The 22118-nt window shown below is 41.0% G+C and overlaps 1 non-coding gene across 20 annotated transcripts in view; it reads right to left on the bottom strand.

Moving 5' to 3' along the window:
- LOC119865668 overlaps positions 1–22118 on the bottom strand; it is a 235930-nt gene that overhangs the window by 88447 nt on the left and 125365 nt on the right. Inside the window, exon 4 of one of the 20 annotated variants that reach the window (XR_005377870.1) lies at positions 555–618. The exons of the other annotated variants lie outside the window; for them this stretch is intronic. This is a non-coding gene — a transcript (uncharacterized LOC119865668). The remainder of the gene's footprint in view (positions 1–554; positions 619–22118) is intronic. 20 annotated transcript variants of the gene reach the window in all.

Below are 22118 nucleotides of genomic sequence, written 5' to 3'. Positions count from 1 at the left end.
GCCTGGGTCCCTGAGAAGAGTCAGGTGTGGCAAACACCTGGGATGCTCCTTACAGCCCGAGACCCTCCCCGACCCTGGGTGAGGAGGACCCAAGATGTGCATGTACTCAGTCCCCCACTCTGAACCACAGACCCACCATACCATCTAGGCTGAGGCTGAAGCGGAGAGAATCCTTAGCTCATGCCTCTGTATTTTGGGGAAGGAAGGAAGGAAGGAAGGGAGGGAGGGAGGAAAGAAGGGAGGGAGGGAGGGAGGGAGGGAAGGAGGGAGGGAGGGAGGGTTACATACTAATGCAATATCATAAAAATTAAAGCTGTGCCAAGCTGTATAAAATAAAAAGTGAAAGTCACCCCAGTATCCACAACCCCATCCCTTGCTTCTCTCCAGAAGTAACTGTTAATAAGAGCCTTCTGTGCAGTCTTCTAGACCTTTTTTTTTTTTTTAAAGATTTTTTTATATGAGAGAGAGTGAGCTGAGTATGGAGCCCAATATGGGACTCGATCCCACAACCCTGAGATCATGACCTGAGCCAAAATCAAGTGTTGGACACTTACCCAACCATGCCACCCAGGTGCCTGTAGATCTTTCTTAAATGCATTTGTCTGTATGTCCATATACCTATGTAGAGTTTACAGACAACTTTATTTTTTTATTTTTATTTTATTCAGACAACTTTATTTAAATAAATAGGATTGTGCTGTATATATAATTGCATGACTTGCTCTTGGCATTCAACAATGTATCTTTACACATTTCCTCATATTCCCATGTCTGTAGGCAGAGCTCCCCCTCCATTATCTTTATTTGTTACAATCATTTGATGGATAATTAGATTGTTTCCAATTTTTCACTATTACAGGCATGTTGCAATAAACACTGCTGGTCCCTCCAGCTCTGCACAAGTGCCGCAGTATTTCTGCAGGATAAACACACATCTCACAGCAGAATTGCTGAGATGATTTTCCATTTAGGGAAGCTGAAACCCAGAGATGGGAAGAGTTTCTCAGGGTTACATAGGAGGGCTGAGGTGAGAAGCTAAAGGTCCCAAATGCCAGGCCAGGCTCCCCTGTGACAACACTCTCATTGTGACTATGAACTTGGACATGCCCAGTCCACTCCCATAGGCTGCAAGATTGTGGGGCTCTGTACTGAGCAGACAGGAACAAAAGTTCAGAGGAAAACGAGAATGTGGCAATCCTGGCAGGAGGAGGAAAAGGTTAGAGTGGCCAGAAGGCACCCAGGAGAGCACAGGGGAAGGAGCAACTGAGCTTAGAATTTAAATCCTTCAGCTCCTGTCCTGGCTCTCCTACACTCCGCCTGTGTCATTTCATATGACTGAGCCTCTGTTTCCTCCACTGTAAAACAGACTTATTTTCTACCCACCCAGTTTAATGTCAGACCTGAACAAAGTGGTCCACTGACACCACTATCATAGCTTGCACTGCTTGAGCTCTATGTGCCGGCAACCCTACTAAGTACCTTTCTTGAATCATATTATTTGACTCTTACAACTCTGTGAGACTGGTCCCATTTTTTGTCCTCATTTTATAGGTGAGAAAACAGAAGCACAAAGAGTAAGTCCTTGCCCAAGCTCACCCAGTTAGCAGATGACAGGCTCAGGAGTTGAAGCCAGGCAGCTCCATTCCAAAGGTCAAACTCCTGGCCATCATGTCCAAAGCTTGTGGGTCCCCCAACATGGGCATGAAGTCCCCAGACAGGGCAAGGCATGGCTCTGGAGGTGCAAGGCCCCAAAGTAGGGAATAAACCAAATGAGCCCCAGCTAGAATATGCTGAACCTGGGCCGCTGCCAAGTCCAGATGCTCAGCCTGTGAGGTTCTGCTGCCCAGTCCCACTGCTGGGAGCCCCTCCCATTACTGTTCCACACCATAATTAGCCAACCCCGCAGAGGGCCCACTGTACCTGGGGCTGGTGAGGCCCTAATGGAAGCACACTGACCATAATTGCCTTCATCCATCACCCTGCCCCATGGAAGGGGACAGAGTCCGGCTGGAGATTTAAACAAGCTGTTTCTCTGCAGAAACGAAGGCCAGTGACACAGCCTGCCTTGCTAGGAGTTTGAATAGGCAATGCAGACCAAAGGACAGTCAGTGTAGGCCTTCTGGCCACAGAAGGAGAGAGAGAGAGAGAGAGAGAGAGAGAATGAGAGAGAGGAGAGGGGCGAGAGGAGGGAAAGAAAGACCAGAGGGGGAGAGAGACAAAGACAAGGGAAATAGAGAAACAGAAAGATGGTGAGCATTGTAGGAAAGAGAGAGGGGGGCAATGTGCCTGGGAAATGTTTCCTGAGCTGAAGTCTCTGATCTCTTTGGGGACAGAGAAAGGGTGAAGAGGGAGAGAAAGATGTATGTGTGTGTAATATATATGTGGCATATATAAACATATATACACACAGATGTATATAGTTTCATTCTGATGACACTTTAAAAAATAAATACAATCATATTCTGGATTATTCAGCCATTTTAACTGTCCAACCTCCGCCCCACCAGCCTGTGAAATGGGAATAACACTTCCATTTCCAGAGTAGTGTGAAAATGAAATGAGATGGTATACAAAGTGCAGAGTATATGCTCATTAAAAAGTAGCCATTATATGGTCTCATTCATTTGAAGAATATAAAAAATAGTGACAGAGAATAAAGGGGAAAGGAGAACAAATGAGTGGGAAATATCAGAAAGGGAGACAGAACATGAAAGACTCCTAACTCTGGGAAACGAACTAGGGGTGGTGGAAGGAGAGGTGCACGGGGGGTGGGGGTGACTGGGTGATGGGCACTGAGGTGGGCACTTGATGGGATGAGCACTGGGTGTTATTCTATATGTTGGCAAATTGAACACCAATAAAAAATAAATTTACAAAAAAAAATTTAAACTTTTTAAAAAAAGGAGCCATCATTACTATTTCTGTTTACAAGACACTCATAAAGCATGGTTAACTATGCAGACCTGGGAAAGTGTAGAGGAAGTGATCTATGAGCTGGGCTTTGAAGAATCAAGAGTTCACAAGGAAGGGAGTCAGCTCTCCAAGGAGATGAGAGGAGGACCCTTGAAACACAAGCAGTCGGATGTGCTTGGGAATGGCTAGACTATTAGGAGTGAGAGAAGGTGAGTGGGAAGGAGGACAAGAGCTCAGCAGGAACCAGAGCAAGGACGCTGGCTCTTATCATTGGCTGTGGGAGCCAGAGCCCTTCCCCAGGCCCCATGCTTCCAGCCCAGGAAGCTCCACAAGCTCACCATGTTAGTAGGAAGGGGGATTTGCATAGCAGACCAAAAGAAAGATATTAAGTGGTTGTAGTATTTCTTTTTTTTTTTTTTTTAAATTTTTATTTATTTATGATAGTTACAGAGAGAGAGAGAGGCAGAGACACAGGCAGAGGGAGAAGCAGGCTCCATGCACCGGGAGCCCGATGTGGGATTCGATCCCAGGTCTCCAGGATCGCGCCCTGGGCCAAAGGCAGGCGCCAAACCGCTGCGCCACCCAGGGATCCCGGTTGTAGTATTTCTTTTAAGTTTCTGCCACTATAGATAGAAGCTAAGTTGTACAATTTTTATTACACCCAGAATGGGGGCATCTACCCTGCCTACGTCCATGCTCCCCCTGTCCTCCATATACCCCCACCCATGAAAGTCTGATGAAATAGTCATTTATGCTGTATTTACTGTATTTAGAGATAAGAAGGATTTGGGCTGAGCATCACATGAGAGCAAACACGAGGGAGACACTGCTCTATTTCACCCAGATCCATGTTTCTCTTCTTCCTGAGGATACAACCAGATTGTATTTCCCAGCCCCCCTTCCATTAAGTATAGACACATAGAGTAGATGTTATCAATGCTTCCCCCAACCCCTTAGATTCTATTTACCATTTCTACATGTCCATCCTCCTGTTTCAGAATATCCTGATTCCAAGTGTTTCCCCCTGCCCCTTTCTTTTGAAGTTTGTTCTTGGCTAATGGAGCACTGTACTTGTCGAGCCAGAAATGCCTGGGAGCTCATGTGTCCCCAGGGTAGCCCTTAGCCAGTGTATGAAAGCCTAGACCCCTTGCCTTGAAGTAGGACCTACTCTAAGGTGTAATTTACACTCTAGAACTCTCCTCCCCTAAACACTCCATTTGAGGGGACTTTGTCTGAAATGACACCCATACTTACCTTTATCCCCTTTGCAGTCCTGTTTCTCTACTCGTTCTCCAGGGAACACTTCCTAAAGAAATCATCTGCACATCAATCCTCACTCAGGGCCTGCTTCTGTGAAACCCAGCCTAAGACACCATTTGCCTGTGTTCTAGCCAGCAGAAAATGAGAAGAGGTACCACATCCTGGCCTTGCCTAAACACCCACCTGTTCTCCGCCATGCTCTTTCCCCTTTAGTTTGATGGGAATAGAACTGAACCAGAGGGTCACCTTGGAAGACATTTATTGATGAGGCCAGAATCTACAACAGCCTGAATCTCTGAATTACTGCGTGGAAGAAAATTGTGCCAACCTAGAACACTACACTGAACGGTCAAGTGAGAAAGAAACTTCTACTGTGCTAAGTCACTGAAATATTTATATTTATTTGTCATAGCAGCTAGTATCACCCACACTAAAATGGAAAGTGAATCATTCTAGCCCTCAGTATAGAGTGGATGAAAGACAGTTGAGGAGACCATTTACACTCCCCCCAAGGTAGGGCCCTAGGGAGCCCACACAAGCTGGGTCTGTGCACTGGTGACACCTGTTGCAAAGTGACAGGATTTAAGGCCCCTTTTAATCAGGACCTGAATGAAGCTCTGCATAAATTCACATAGTACCCATGTAATAAGGACAAAAATATTATTAATATATAACTATTCATAATTGTTTGCTCTTCCCCTGGATTCTAAGGAAAAATGATTCTTGCTTCCTGAAAAGATCCCTGAGATCTCCTTTACCGAGGAGAATCTGGATAATAGGCCAGTGAGAGAAAATATTAATAGAAGTCAGAGGGGCTAAAACAATATACATAAAAAAGAACAAAGATGTTACAGCTGGAAGGTCAAAAGAGAAACAAAGTCCACATGAGCTGGTATTCGAAAGAGTTTAAGAGTTAGGAGTGAATGTAAGAATAAGAAAGAAGGTTTAGCAGAAGCAGCTGCCATCTGGGTAGAAGGTAGTAGATGAGAATGGCTGTGATCTGGAGAGAGCAATTTTTGTGGGGTCTCCTCTGCAAAAAGATGTCTTCCATCTTTGGCATTTCCTTAAGAAATGATATACTTGAAATACAATTCATTTTTGGTTCTTGGACTGTTCTGGGAATGTAACACTGCGAGAGACTGCTCCGTTTAGAACCCTGGGAGGTATTACAATTATACTTGCAACTACTTTCAGGGGTCTCTAGGATTTTATAGGAGAGTCCAGAACATTTTGTATCTCTCCATTCCCCTGACTTTAGGCATTTAAAGTATCTTAGCCCAAACAAATTTCTTAAATCTCTGCTATGAAAATTCACCACTGCCGTTCACCATCCTATTCTGTGCTCCCCTAGCTAGCTGCCTGTGCTTCTAGCACTTAGTTTTATTATCTATGAGTCAAGTTAACTGATACGATGTTTGATTTTTCAATCTGATTGTAAAGTCTTTGAGGATGGGTACTGTCTTTTTATCTTCACAGCATCTGTTCTGTACTCTATAAATGTAAAGATTTTGGTCTTGTTCATCACTCTCTCTCTCTCTCTAGCACCTTTGAGATTATCTGACTGATGGTAGATGCTTAGTAAATACTTGTTGAATAAGTGAAACAATCAGTCATATCTATTAAAGTTAAACTGATAATCACAATAAAGCAGGTCATAATATTGCCTCATTGCTACTCAGGTGTTTACACTAACATTCACCTTTGCAATTAAATTTGCCCTGTACTTATAGATGGGACCTATCTTATACCCAGTCAACCTCACCTGAGAAAGTCAAAGATCAGGAAACAAAGCCAGAGCTGAATACACCTCATCAACTACCTCCTGGATTGCTGGAAGAGCCTCAGTTGCAAATATCAAAAAGGGTACAAAAACTCAAAATAGTACCCACATTCATGCCTCACAAATGACAAATCTCCCTGCTTTATGTAAAGAGCAAAACACAAGGCTATAAAAACCCACTCCTCTGCTGGCTTTACTGAGGTTACATAACATCTCTAAACCTCAATTCCCTCATCAGTAAAACAAGCATGACAACACCTACCTTACAAAACGATTGTGACGATCAACAGAACGATCTAGGTAAACTCCCAACATGCTGCAAGTAAGTGACACAGTAGTAGCTCCAAGAATACTGGCTTCCTTTCTGGGTAATGACACATATGCAATAGAGCTAGCAAGAAGAAAACTCATCCTGACATCTTCTGGACGGTACAAAAAAGATGGAGCTATAGGTCTTTCATGTCCTTTACATTCATCTGAGAAAGCATAGGGTCGTGTACAAACTCACTCGCCAAAATGAAGTCTCCTCAATAGCTTCACTCCTTCATGAGTTAGTGTTTGAAACATAACATTGGCAAGGAGGGGAAGGAGGGGATTGATCCCCTCATGCTGTAAACCTGTCTCCTCAGATGGGGATGAAATGAGAGCTTTGTCCATTTATCTCAGTTGGGCAACTTACAATTGTGATTCAATTTGTAACAGTAGAGAAACGCGCTATTTCCATTATTTTTATTTAAGGAAATAGAGACATTTACATAGCTAATAAGAGCCAAAAGTGAAAACCCTTTTATGAGAACAGAGAAAAGACCAGACTTCATTTTTTGTAATTTCCTTCCAATTGAGATGTTGCTGATAATGCTGGATGACTTCCAATTTTGAAATGACCACCTCCCAGGTGTTGTCTACTGACACACCAAATGCTACAGTAACAAGCTCTTGAGAAACAGCCACACACACACTCAGGTGATCTTATGCCTGAGTGAAGAATATAATTGTTACCCTAAAAAATATTTAGTGTGTTAAAATTATACGGTATGTCAAAATACCGCATTCTCTCAATGATATTTAAATTTTCATGGGTTTTTTACTCTTTCATAATATTTAAGTACTTTGACTATGAGACTAAACCATTTACAAAGACAAGTTTACTCACAGTATTTATAGCCCTTCATACAGACCCACCTTCAAAGGTCTGCATTCTCTTTATAAACTTCTTATTTGTGTCAGAAAAGAGAAGACTCTCAACAACAATGCAGATAATTCTAATTCAAAACTGCTCTTGAATTAAATCATTTGGATATTTCTGAGGGAGAATAACCTAGGGACCTGAAGGACCTGACTAATTACCTTCATTATTTAAGTCAGTTCTGCTACATCTGGCCTAAATTACAGGCCTTGGAGAGCTTTTGAAGGAGGTATTTCAGAAAATCAAAACACTCAGAATATTTAACAAGATTTTTTTCCACTGGACTCACAGGCCCATGTGATGGAAAAGGTCAATGACTGAAACAAGCAAAAACATCTAAGACCTTGAAGAAACTTCATGCTCAACATTTTGATAGAAACTTACAACTTATAAAAAAAAAAAAAAAAAAAAACTTGCAAGAACACTTTAGCTTTTGATCCTAACAACCATTATGTGAAACACGACCATAATCTCCATGTTTACAGATGAGAACAAAGAGATCAAGAGGGGGACATGTTGTGTTCAAGGTCACATGACAAATAAGTGACATACCGGGGCAGGACCCCAGAATGTCTCACACAACATCCAGGGCTATTTTCACTACGCCACAGCTAAATCTGGACTGGGTTGAGAACTAGCGGTCCGAAGAAGAGAAATTCTCATGTGAGCCCCATGCTATCCTTGGTCTTTTCTGTCTCAACATGGCCTAAATGTTAAAATCAATTCATGTCAATGCCTGTGCCTCAATCCAGACCAATTAAATCAGAATTTCTATGCACTGGGTCTAGAAATAAGTGTCTTAAAAGTTCCCCAAGTGATTTTAATGTTCAGCATCAAATAATCAATAATCGATAGCATCAAAAAAGTTGAGGATCATTGTCCTAGATTGATTTTTGGACAAACAGATCTTGGGTCTGGTTTTTCTTAGCAACCACAGACAGTTTAACTAAACATGCCTGGTTTCAAAATTACATCTTTTGCAGGCCTATCACCTTGCAACTTTGTGGGCTCATGCTGACCCTGTCAGGACCACACAGAGCCCCAGGCCTTTCCTGTGAGAGTTAGATGCTAATGCAGTTCTCCCTTGCTCTGTTTGTAAGGGAGGGAACTTTTTAACCTGAATTTTTTTGTGTGGATGATGATAAAGGACTAACCTAAAAAACAGGACTGTGGTTCAAGCCAAAGAGTAAGGCTAAAAATAGGAAAATTAGCTCAAGACTGGAATCCATAAAGATGGAAAGCAAAACAAGTGAGTTGAGGTCCTCAAAAACGATGGATTTAAATAATCTGACAACTTTCAAGCCAAAACTCGTACGAATTCTGGATAATAAAATACTCCTAATTGAATACAACAAGTTGCATATTCTGTTTTGGTGAAACAAAACAAACATAATCTCTGTATTTGTGTAGATATGTTTGTGTATGTTTTCTCACAAGGAGCACTATAAGACGAGATATTCACCACACTGGCAACACTGGTTATCTTGGCAGGGAGGAGATGCTTGGAGAATGGCAGGGATATAATTAGTTTTTCTTTTATATAGCCAACATGTACTCTGTAATTTAAAAAACATATGTGATATTGTGATTTATAATAAGAACTATGTATTTGGTCTTCATTTCCATTTCTGGCACAGATCTCCTAAAACTGTTGGAATTTCCTAAGTGATGAGAGCTTTAAAGGTATCTTTTGTCACATTAAGGAGGTGACTTGGACTATACCGAAGGATCGGGAATAGTTGCCAAGAGAACCAATCGTGAGATAAGAGGATTGGAACCTTCAATCCCCCCACCCCCAGACTTCTGGAGAAGGAAGAGGAGCTAGAGGTTGAATCAATTGCTAATGGTCAATGATTTCATTACTCATGGCTATGTAATAAAGCCTCCACAAAAACCCAAAAGGACAGGGTTCAGAGAACTTCCCGGTCAGTGAACACCTGGAGGTACCGACTAGTGCCCCCAGAGGAGGCTTGGAAGCTCCGTGCCCTGTCCCCATGCCTTGCCCTGTGCATCTCTTCTGTCTGGCTGTTCATGAGTTATATCCTCTTATAATAAACCAGAAAGTAATGTTTCTCTAAATTCTGTGGGCTGCCCTAGCAAATTAATTGAAACTGGGGAGGAGACTGTGGAATCCTCTGATTTATAATCAGTCAGTCAGAAGTACAGGTAATGACCTGAGCTTATGATTATCATCCTGAGTTGGGAAAGGGTCATTGGAACCTCCAGTTTGTAGCCGATGGCAGCCTTGTAGGAGTAAGCCCACATCTGTGGAATCTGATGCTATCTCTGGGTAATAGTGTCAGAATTGGGTTGAATTATAGGACACTCAGCTGGTGTCTGGAGAATTACTTGGAGTGAACCCCCAAATACACAATTACTTGGAGGGAACCCCCCCCACCACCACCACACACACAAACACAATTACTTGGAGGGAACATCCCATCCAACAGACTTGCATTGGAAATTGAGTCTCTGAACCTTTTAACATAAAGAAAATTGAATAAATCGACATATAAATTCACAAGTAGTCAAAAGCAAGGAGTTTAAAACTTATCAATCTATAGTTTACATTTTATGGTGGCATAAAGATTGGGAGGGAGTCATTGATATGTTCTACACATGTGGAGTTATCATTCTATACACATCTGTACTTCCTGCTTCTTCTGATATAAGATTTTAAAATCCTATCAGCATTCCTAGAGCTGTCCTGATGTGTCCTTTAACACCCTTCTCCCCTCAACACATACATGCAAGAGAGGTAAACTATAACTATTTTAAATATGCATACAGCTGAGCTTACAGGAAAGAAAGGTGATATTTCAGATGTCAGAACTTTAGGGGGAACAATGGACCAGGTGGTAAGCAAGAGAGATGATACTGAGCTGCCCAGGAATGGTATATGTGCTGCCGAAGCGAGCACAGAGCTGCCCAGGAATGGGCAGGGATAGAGAGGGTCTACAACACAGGTCCTAGACTCCGGGGGGCTCAGATTTAATGCTCGAGTGTGGGATGGTCCACTGAAGGAACTAGCAAAAAATAGAGTCAGGAAAAAAAATTACAACAAAAATAAACCCAATGTAAGAGCCAAGAGAAAAGAAATTACTGCAAACACATGAGTAAAACAAAATATAAAATAATCATAGTAACAGTGATGGTGGTGATGAATTCAAAGGTACAAAAAAGTGGAACAAGTGTTTCAGGCAATAATTACTTGTAAGATGGGAAGAATGATAAGGGTAAGGCAAAAGGTAAAACTTTGATTACCTAAGTCAAGAATAAACATTAATGTTTTAAGGGTAACCACCAAAAAGAGAAAAATGAAGGGGAACTAATAACGTAGAAAAGAGTGATAAAGACAGCTGTGTTCTAGTGACAGAGGGAGCGGAGGAAATAAAAGCAGCAGCAAGGTTAACTGTAGACACAAAGAGACAGAAAAAAATGCAAAATGTATAAGCAAGGACAGTAAGTGTTCATGAACAAAATTGGATGGTTCAAATTCAGAGACTTTGAGATTGAATTGTTATAAAATGTAAACGATAAGATATAAATGACACGCTCAAAACACAATGGCGCAGAGGGATGCCCGGGTGGCTCAGTTAAGCATCTGACCCAGGTATGATCTCAGGATGGTGAGATCAAGCCCACCTCATCAGGCTCTGCACTCAGGGTGGAGTCTGCTTGAGATTCTTTTTCCCTCTGCCCTTCCCCCTGCTTTCTCACTCTCGCTTTCATAAATAAATAAATAAATAAATAAATAAATAAATAAATAAATAAATTCTTTTTTTAAAAAACCACACAAGGGGACAGAAAGGTTGAAAACAAAGAGATGGGAAAAGAAGCCTCTAATAATTGTGATGGGAAAGAAAGCTGGTATGACTGTATCAGTATCAGATACATTGTTTCTAAGGTTAAAATCACGAAGAATAAAAAAAAGTCATTACAAAAATGGTAAAAAGAAAACTTCTACCAAAAAAAAAATTTAAATAAGATGCATTGAAGACACCATAAAGTTAAAACCCTGGGTAAATATATTTTGTAATGCATGTAACTGAGAACTGGAAACCAGAATCAATAAGAGAAAGACAAATGGATCACGAAGCTAGACAAAGAATATGAATAATCAAGTCGCAGAAGCAGAAACCCAAAGAGTCAATAAATATATAAAAATGTTTCCCTTGCTGGTAAAGAGAGGAATGCAAATTTGGAAAGGAAAAGAGTCTATTTGATATTCATTAGATTTGCAATTTTAAAAGTTTGATAACGTCAGTAACTGCTGAGCGTGAAGCAAATGTGAAGTGTTTATAATTGCTGATGAGTGTAAACTGGTGCTACCCCTTTGGAGAACAGCCTAGCAACACGTTAGTACACTTGGAGATACACACTCCATGCAACAGAGCGGTCCTGCTTCTGGATGTCTAGTGTGGGACTAAGGACCTACTACACTCACAGCTGTGCTCATGGAAACACCCTGTGCTCGGTGCTGCAATTTGTGTAACAGAGAAAAGTGGCAACAACCTCAATATTTCTCAGTGGAGAACAGATAAACTCGTTTATTCACATAACATTTAAAGTATAGGGGCTACCTTATAGGACTCAAAATGAATAAATGTAAAGAACACAGGGTGGGATGTGGAGGCCGGGAGAGCAAGTTGCAATTCATATGTACAAGATACCAAATACGTACACTTCAGAAATACGATGAAAGGTTTATATTTTTAATGAATTTATACGTATGACCAGAAGTACAAACCCAAAGGAGGAAAGAGACAGAGGAACTTCTGGCTACCTCTGAAAAGGAAGGTGTGGGGAAGGAATAAGGAAGGTAATTATTTTGACAATGTGCCTTTTCTCAAAAAAAAAAAAAAATGAAGCAAATATAGCTAAATATATGACTCTTATACCTCACCCAAAAAACAAAAAAAAAAAAAAGAGAGAAACCTCTTATACCTGGATGTATATGTTTTTTTAAAGATTTTATTTATTCATGAGACCCAGAGAGAGGCAGAGACATAGGCAGAGGGAGAAGCTGGCCTCCATGCAGGGAGCCCGATGTGGTACTTGATCCCAGGACTCCAGGATCACCCACCCAGGCATCCCTGGATGTATATTTTTTAAATTTGTGTGTATTTGAAATATTTCTTAAAAGTCAAAAACCATGCACTTGAACCTCAGAGAGGCATCAAGGAAAGGAGGGAGAGGAAAGGGTGAGGGACACCTGGGTCCTCAGTGGTTGAGCATCTGCCTTTGGCTCAGGGTATGATCCTGGTCCAGGGATTGAGTCTGGCATCGGGCTCCCTGTGAGAAGCCTGCTTATCCCTCTGTCTTTGTCTCTGCCTCTCTCTGCATCTTTCATGATCTTAAAAAAAAAAAAGAAAAAAAGAGAGGAAATTGGCAAGTCCCCAAGGATGGTAAGGGGCTCCCAAGCAGCCAAATTCTGATTAAAAAAAAAAAAAAGTCATAGAGTGGGCAAGATGAGGGGTCACATAGTGGGAGCTATGAGCTACGGTTTCCATTAAAGGAAAACCAAAGGATGTGGAAGGATCGGAGAGTGCTGGGTGGCTTCAGAAGAAAAGCTGAGAGGGTTCTGCGGGGGAGAGACAGGGTTTGATTACCTGTACGCCCCTCAGGTTGCTTAAATTTCGGTTCTGAATGTTACAGTTTTTATTGAGGTTTTTATTCCCAGGAAACTTGCTGGCCAGGGTCTAAAAGCAGGCAAGTTCAGCACTTCAGAATTGTCAGGCTGTAGAACATGCCACTCCCTGGAACATTATTATTCTATACATTACAGTAACAACAGGAGAGTAACAGCAGGCTCAGAAAGTTTAAGTGACTTGCCTGCGGGCACACAGGAGGGACTCCCCAGCATCCCCACTCTGAGTCCAAAGGCTTCCTTTCCCCTACACTACACCCTTCCTCTCTGGGTTCAAATAAGCCCTTTGCAAGTTTCCTACTTCCTACAACAGATCACAAGTGGTTTGAAAATGGTTGTGGATAACGTTTATGGGTTTTTTTTTTTCCAATTTTTCCCTGTGCCCAGAATAAGACATGATTCAGAAAGTAAGCATAAAACATCATTAATGCCTGAGGTATTGGGTCTACAGGTCTGGGTGTGCTTAGCAGATCTAACAGGGAAGTAATGATGGAGTCTTCAGGGCTTACCAGTAATTGGTTTTGGCTGACCTCAGGGCGGGACGCGCCCTGGCAGGAACAGATGTCTGTTTGGTCCCCAGGTGAGGACCCCTGCTCCCTACCTGGCAAGAAGTCTCGCACACTGAACCCTCTCCCTGGTAAGAGCCCTTTTTGGTAGTGATGCTGGATTTTATGGACCTGGAGAGCAGTTCTCCAAGTGCAGAGGAAGGCAACCCAGAGGCGCTGCCACCTGCTCAGGATGTCACCACCGGTTTGATTCAAAGGCAGAAGCTGTTCTGCTTCGCCAGTTGGGGTTACTGGCCAGTCAGTGTCTTCTTTGCCTCTCTTTGATTTTTAGTCTTGTTTAGCAAGATGGGTTCCAGTTTCTGCTCAAAATTCAGCAATTCTAACTGCACCATTAGAAAAGAAATCAGAGCTTCAATTAGAAAGCTAGAGGTAAAAGATAACCGACAGCAGCGGCAACAAAATTTTTCCACATCTTTTATCTTGTCAGCCAGCTCAAAAACTCAACTGAGACAGAAATAATCTGCCTCTCGGTGTGGTTTTTTCACTTTGTCTTGCTATTTGGTGTCCAGGCTTGCAAAGGACCAAGAACATTGGGCCACCAGTAAAGAACTTGGCATCTAGTCATGTTTCTACCTTGGGCAAGGAGCTGCATGAGCCAGGACCTCAGTTTCCCCATTTCACAAACTTCTCTCTCTCACTTGATTTGCAAAGTCCCTTTAAGTTCTGATTTTTACACTTTGAGCACCTACTATGTGTTGTAGGTAACGTGGGTAAACAAAGAGACGCTTATGATAGGATCTAACAGCCTGTGACAAAGCAAAAATGAAGCTAAATTGGCCAATGGAAAACCTTATAGTGGAAAGAAAGGCAGATCTCTAAGGGCTGGAGGAGCAGGATAGGCAGGACTTGGTGAATGGTGGGTATTCCAAGTAAGGGAAATTACATTAGCAATTATGTTAGAAACAGACCCTGTGTTAATTGGGCTCTTCCAGTTGCAAGTCCCAAGAACCCAACTCAAACCAGCTCAAGGGCAAAAGGGGTGGGGGAGCTTTGCTGAAAGAATAGCTACAGAGTCACAGACTTAAGACTCAGGACAGAGCCAGAAATGAGGACTTGGCCGCAGAACTTCTGTCTCTGCTTTGTCTTGCTCTATTCAGAAAGGCTTTCTCCATGTAACAGGCAAGACAGCTGCTGGGAGGTCCTGAATTACAGTCTTAAAACCTGTAATCTAAGGGAAGTAGAATGAACTTGCTCTCCAACGTGGAAAAATCTGGAGAGAAACTCTGATGGTGGGATTATAGGCATCCAGGCTATACATCACCACTGCAGGCATGGGAATGTGGACATTACCATGATTCCCACAGAACCACATGGGCTAAGACAGGAGCCATTCTCCAAAGCAAGCAGAAAATGCTGCATCGGGGGGAAAAAAGGAAACATCCTGGGCAAACGACAGTATCTAATATAGTGCTTCACGTATGTGAACCCCATTTTAGAGGATAAAGCTGAGGTCTGGGCTAGGTAACCTGCCCCAGGTTACATGTTAGAAACTGGCAAAGCTAAACCCTAACCCAGATCCATCTGGGCAAATCTACCACCCAGAGCTGTTGTTCTCACTTCTGATTCAAAAAGTAATGCAGACACATATTTTTAGAATGTGGACAGCATGCTAAAGAATAAGAACAACATTGGGGCACTTGGGTGGCTCAGTGATTGAGAGTCTGCCTTCAGCTCAGGTCATGATCTCGGGGCTCCTGGGGTGGAGTCCTGCATTGGGCACCCCATAGGGAGCCTGCTCCTCCCTCTGCCTATGCTTCCGTGTCCCTCATGAATAAATAAAATCTTTTAAAAAAAGAATAAGAATATTAAAATTTCCACCACAAGGATATAACGAACACCAAAATGTTGGTAGTGTTCTCCTCTAGGTCCTTTTTCTATCTATGGTATATATGGGGCATGTGCCATTCTATTACCCATGATCTTGACTAATCCACAACATACAGGCAAGAGCCATGACTTCAGGAAGACCTGCCCAAATCTTTACAAAGCAGGCAGCCCATCTCCCAGCTGCTGTGAGTGTTGGCTGCTGAGGGCTCACAGCTGCCCCCTATCTGAGATGATTGGGAGGTGGTTACACGGGTTGAGGGCCCCACCAGCCAGACTGGCTCCAATGGAATTATAAAAGCTCAGCCTCCTCTCCTTCAAGGCAGAAAAACCGAGCTTCCTATAGAATCAGGTACACTTCAGTTGAAAGAGCATTTGGGCTTCTTTCCCTCCCCTACCTTACTTTTATCACCTGCTGAGAGGTGTCCTTCCACGTGTTTCTCGAGCATTCTTATCTCAGCCTCTGCTTTGTAAGGAACCTCACAGCAGGGCATGACTGAGAGAGTTTTAATTGCCCTAGGGCCTGGGTTCTAAACATGTGCTTTCTGAAGACAGGTGGGCTATTAAACAGCCAGCCAAACCTGGTCGACCACCAGCATTCACCTTTCAACATGGTTTTATGACTTTCTGTTCCTTTTTATCTCAGTAGTAATTCTCACAAAGTGCTAAGAGCTGTGTTTCCTGGTTTAAAAAGCTAATTACTTTATACATTTCTATAGTCATGTATTTATAGAATCATTAAGGCTCTGAAGAAAAACATGCATTATTCAGTTAAATTTTACTGCGTTTTATGGAGGAAAGTATATGTTGTAGTAGAAAGTCTTAATTTAAGGATTCATGAAGATTTTGAACGGATTGATTATCATAGTCCCTCCATTCTAAGATAGACAATTTAATGTTTTTGAAAGTCTTAGAATCAATGAATACATTTAGTGAATGTTTTTTTTCCTCCCCATCCCAATCCCTTGAAATCCTATTAAGTATTTTCTTCTAAGGCATCCACATGAATTCTAGAATCACCTCATTGAATTCTAAGACATTGCCCCCCACTGTGAATAAAATTTATGGTAAAATTAACTCAAACCTAGAAATTAATCTGGGGAGAAAAATGACGTATTTACAATATTGTTTGCAACCAGTATTATGGTATGCCTGCCTATTTATTCAAGTCTTTGTTTATTCCTCCCAGTTGATCACTGTCAGTTTGTCCATGTATATCCTATATAATTTTTATTAAAATTAGTATTTTGTATTTGCATTGCTAATAAGAATCTGTTTTCCCTCATATTTTCTAATTGGTAATGTTAGTATATATAAAAGCTATTTTTAATATTTCTTAAATACTTGATTATCTTATAGATCTATCTTATTAGTACTATTAGCATTTCAGATGATAATATTTGGGAGAAATTGTACAGATAATTGCATCACTATAAAGATAGTGTCCTCTTTTTCAATGTTACACATTTTATTTCTGATCCATGTCTTTTTTTTTTTTTAAGATTTTATTTATTTATTCATGAGAGACAGAGAGAGAGAGAGAGAGGCAGAGACACAGGCAGAGGGAGAAGCAGGCTCCATGCAGGGAGCCTGACCTGGGACTCCATCCTGGGTCTCCAGGATCACGCCTCGGACTGAAGGCGGCGCTAAACCACTGAGCCACCCGGGCTGCCCTGATCCATGTCTTATGTCAGCTAGCATTTCCATTAAATTTTTAAATAGAGGGATGCCTGGGAGGCTCAGTGGTTGGGCACCTGCCTTTGGTCCAGGGCATGATCCTGGAGTCCCAGGATGGAGTCCCATATCGGGGTCCTTGCATGGAGCCTGCTTCTGCCTCTGCCTGTGTCTCTGCCTCCCTCTCTCTCTGTGTGTCTCTCATGAATAAATAAAATATTTAAAATTTTTTTAAATAGAAATAAAACATTGGAAATTTTTTTCCAAAAATCTGGTATTTCACCACAAGCATGAAATGGAGTGTTTAATATACATATTTTTCAACATAGTATATAAAATGTGTCTCCCTTAAATAACTGAAGAATTCCCAGAATGACAGGGTTGAATATTATCAAATGCAATTTCAAGAATTTATTAAATCAGACTCAGCTGATGTGTGAAACATACTTCATGATTTGGACTAAGTTGGACCTGAAGTTGCATGTCAGTGTTCACCTCCACCCTGACCAATATTTCTAGCCTCTCCCTGTTTAGTTTCTTTAGCTATAAAATGATAATAACTTGTAAGGTTCTGTGATCACTAATTAATCTAGCTTGCATTAAGTGTCTAACACACTGATGATCCCACGATAGATGTTCTATTACCCAGCATTTCCAAAGTAAATCCTACTTGGTCATGGCATATCATTCATTTTATAGATGAGTAGATTTAATTTGCTGGCATTTTATTTAGAATTGTCTGATTGATCTTCATCCACTGTGTACTAAAATGGGAACATCTTATTTTCTGTGTATTTGTATCACTTAAAAGATAACAATGCCTTAAAAGTTGGAAGAGATACACCTAAATTATTTTTTTATAATAAGAACTTTGCATGAAAGAATGCATTCATAAATCCATTTGGACACAAAGTGCTTGACGACTTATTCCCAATTTCTGTTCAATGTCAATGGCCATCCTGTATTGGACACTTATAGGCCAACCCTATGCTAAGCATTTCACATGCATCATTTAATATCATGGTCACAAAAAACACCATTAAAGGAAAATTTCTCTCCCCATTTTATGGATAAGGAAAATGAAGCTGGAAGAGGTTAAACAGTATGCCCAAGGTTATATAGCATATGATACAGCAAGATAAGCCTAAAACTAGAATAAATCCTCTTATACATTAAGCAATGGTCTATTTGTTGAAATGAAGAAAATCCCAATTGATCTAATTCTTTGTTCACTTTGGTAATTCATATTTGCTCTCAAAAGCATGCACTGCCAAGATTTGAAATATATTAGAATTAAATTGTCTCTAATATTTTCTTAGAATATATAATCTCCCTGTCTACTTAACCCTTTTTTCCATTCAGTCCTAATTTTACACATTTGTGCTAGCTTTCTGTAATGTATAATTGCCAGAAGTTTTGCTATCATTTTGAAAAGACAGCTCTTGGATTTATCATTTTTTTTCCTGTTTTCTCATTAATTTCTGATCTTACCTTTATTATTTCCCCCCCCAATTTATTTGAATTAGTTTTGAATTCTCTCTCTTTTGAGATTTTTTTTTAAAGATTTTATTTATTTATTTATTCATGAGAGACACAGAAGGCAGAGACATAGGCAGAGGGAGAAGGTGGCTCTCTGCAGGGGGCCCGATATGGGACTCCATCCTGGAACTCTGGGATCACCCCCTGAGCCAAAGGCAGACACTCAACTATTGAGCCACCCAGGTGTCCCGAATACTCTCTTATTTGAGAATATTGCGTGCTTGCTTTGGCAGCACGTATACTAAATTGAGAATATTGACACATAGCTTTCTTTCTAATACACCTTTGCCCGCTTTCTATAAGCTTTTAAGTATAGAGTTTTTGTTTTCCTAATTTTCAAATAATGCAGAATTGTACTTTTGATGTTTTCTTGTACCTAAAAGACATGGAAGATATTTTTTTCAAGGGCTTGAAATTTTTCATGGACATTTCACACTAAGTTTAATTTTATTTCATTCTTATCAGAGGATTTAATCATAACCATTTGATATTCAGACTGTCAGTTTTCCTCATAAACTAGTATAGATTAATTGTGTTAAACGCTCCATGAATAATTAAGAATGTTTCTCTCTCCATTTTCAGATCACAAAATTTAACCCAAACCCACGAAATCAAAATCAGTATTATTAAATTACCCATATTCTTTTCTATTTTTTTGCCAAAGATAGTGTGATGGTTTTCATATTTTATTTTGGTTTGCAGTTTGGGGTTTTTTTGGTCTGTTTACTGTCCCAACAGCTGAAGGATATAATATACGCCCACCAACAGTGATAGTAGATCATGTAGAAACATAATCACTCTCTGAATATCAGGGTTGTGTGCATATGAGTTTTAAAAAGACTGCTCAGTGGGATGCCTGGGTGGCTCAGTGGTTGAGCTTCTGCCTTTGGCTTAGGGTGTGATCCCAGCATCTGGGATTGAGTTCCACATCGGGCTCCCCCAAGGGAGCCGGCTTCTCCCTTTGCCTATGTCTCTGCCTCTCACGAAGAAATAAATAAAATCTTTTTAAAAAATAAAATAAAAAGACTTCTCAGACACTTTGATATAATCTTTTTAGACGTTTTAGCAATTCTTATTGTGAATCACTGAGATAAATGTAAATTAGTGTCATAGCATTCTTGTGAATTTTGCCTTTTATCAATATAAAATGACTCCTTGCATTTTAATAATTGCATTTGCCTTACACGATATATTTTTTCCTGGTATTAATATTGCCACTCCTATTCTCAGTTTTACTTTAATGGTTTTTTTCTCTCTTCCTTTTAGGTGATGCTTTGACAAATAGCTGTAATTGGCTTCTGGCGCGTTTTGAACCAAATCGGAGAAGAATTGTCTTTAAATAGGGGAATCTAATCTGGTTCCATTTATTGTCATCACTGATGTTTGGTCTTCGAACACATAACTGATATCTTTCACTTCTATCAGTCAAATCAGCTTTTAACTTAATCAGCTTTTTGTTCTAAAATGCTTCCTTTAAGTGTTATGGGCCAGTCCTGCACCTGTTTGTCCACGTGTCCATCCACTGCCCTTGCCCTGACCCTGCCAGGCTGCATGTTCCAGTTGCTTTCATCAGCTGGCTTCAGGCTAGGTTTGGCTGGTAGGAGACATTGGCAAAGGCAGCAGGAAGAAGTCAGCATATTTCTCCCTCTCCTCTCTCCATTCTGCCCTCCAGATCTCCTTCCCTGTTGTCACTGTCCTCTTTCTCTGGGCTTTCCTTTGAAGGAGACCTGAGACTACTGTGAGTTCAGGAAGACAACAGCAGAATGTGAAGATGATTCATGCACACAGAGTCCATTTTGACTGATCTGAACAGGCCTACATGGGTCTCTGTGGAAACAAGTGGAATGGACAAAACGTCGTTCTGTTGTATTGGCCAAATACAGACATCTTCTGCATCCAGAGTGTCTCAACTTTGCCCTCCTGAACACTAATCCCATCTTCTGCAGTGTTATTTCTTTCCTTTACTGTTTCTAATGCAATTTTAACTGTGCTATTGCCTTTCTATTTCTTGACAATCTTTATTTCAGATCATTTCTGCTTGCATCTAGCACTCCTTTTAATTTGTCTCATCTGCCATTTTTTGAATTACTGAGAGCACAAGGAAGCTTCATCCTGGTAAGTGCCCTTATTTACTTTTCCTTTTTTCCCCCCCCAAAGATTTGCTTTTCCTCTGAATGTAATATTCCCCATTTTATGTCCCAGAAATATCTTCAAAGATGTCTTGATTTTCTTACGGTTCATGCTATTTTTTTTTTCTTTTTTGGCTCATGCTTGATAAAGGAAATATCTGTTCAGGTGTGTGCCAGCAGAGAGTCTGGATGGTCCCCTTTGTCCTTAGCATTAACCACATAATGACAATCAGAATCTACATCCAGACCTTAAGCTAAGGGCTGATGAATATGTACAGACTCTGAAATTCCTACTGGTCTTATGTGCACATTGGACCAGAACGGGTTTCTCTGACTTCACTGCCTGGCCTCCTGAACACGTGGAAGGGAATTTATTTCAGGGTAACTTTAGGCAGCACTCTCCTCCTTCGGAAAAGCAATGGACAGACCTCTCCATTAACCAGTGACCCATCTCTATTCCTTCATCCTCTTGACTTCATAGTCTGGTATGAAGATCCATACCTATTCTCTTCTGCTATGATCCCTCCTTTTTCTTTAACTTCTCAGAAACGGTAGTCCCATGATGAGGAAGTACACAGAGGTGATAAAAATCAATGGAGGTTCAATGTTGAGCCTTAGAATCAACTTCTGGGAGGTAAGTGGGTGTTTCCCTCTTTTTGTTTAGAGAAGACCCTGTGTCTTAAGGTGGGAAGTAGACATAAGTGATAATTGAAAACCTCTTTCTGTGTCTCCTGCTCTTTTACCCAAGAGTGTCATCCTTGCTTTACCAAGCAAAATTTTCACCCAAAGTCTAGAATCTATGTTATTAAATAGCAGTGGTGTTTTCATGACTATTTTCATGGGAAGGTGGTGGAGAGAAAAGACAAGCCAAGTCCCACAGCGGGGTGCCATCTTAATTTGGAAATCCCATCCATGCTCTGTGGAAAAAAGTTTCCTTCCCCCTTTCCAGATTCTCCTGCTTGATCTGTGGTGCCCCTGTCTAAATGGGATGTCAAGATGTTATCTTATCTGTACTCTTGCTGCCTAGAGGGCAGTATTGAATGGAGTCCGGTGTGGAGGCCTCATGCCTCCTCTCCCCATCCCCAGTCTTCCAGCCTAGCCCTTCAGAGTATGGGGGCTGCCCAAGCCCACTCCCCATTTCTCTATGCTGCTGTTCCCACAACATATCGTTAGTACTCACGGGACTCTTGTGGAGTTGCCTGCTAATTCAGCATCCTATGATGTTGATCCAGATTTGGATAAACAACAAAAAAAATATTAAAATAATGTTCCCATTTCAACTAATTAATGTGTTGAAATCATGAGTTCATACAATAATAGGAACAAAGAACTGGATGTGAGCAGAAAGTTTGCAATTTATTATGACTTACAGAATAGGACATTATTTTTTTACTGCCTTACCATACAGTCTCCTAAAATTGCCATCATGTACTTTAGCATATACTTATTTTTTAGTTACTTGAATATGCATGTATCTCCCACTTAGGCTCCATGTTCATGTAGGATGAGAATGGTGTCTTACTCATCAAACATCCACAGTACTGAATGTTCAGTTCTCCCCCAAAGGAAAAGCGAGGAGCTAAACTGATTCAGGCGA

Source organism: Canis lupus, chromosome 24 (genome assembly GCF_011100685.1).
Source record: "Canis lupus familiaris isolate Mischka breed German Shepherd chromosome 24, alternate assembly UU_Cfam_GSD_1.0, whole genome shotgun sequence".
NCBI lineage: Eukaryota > Metazoa > Chordata > Mammalia > Carnivora > Canidae > Canis > Canis lupus.
This window is presented reverse-complemented; position numbering and strand designations above follow the sequence as displayed.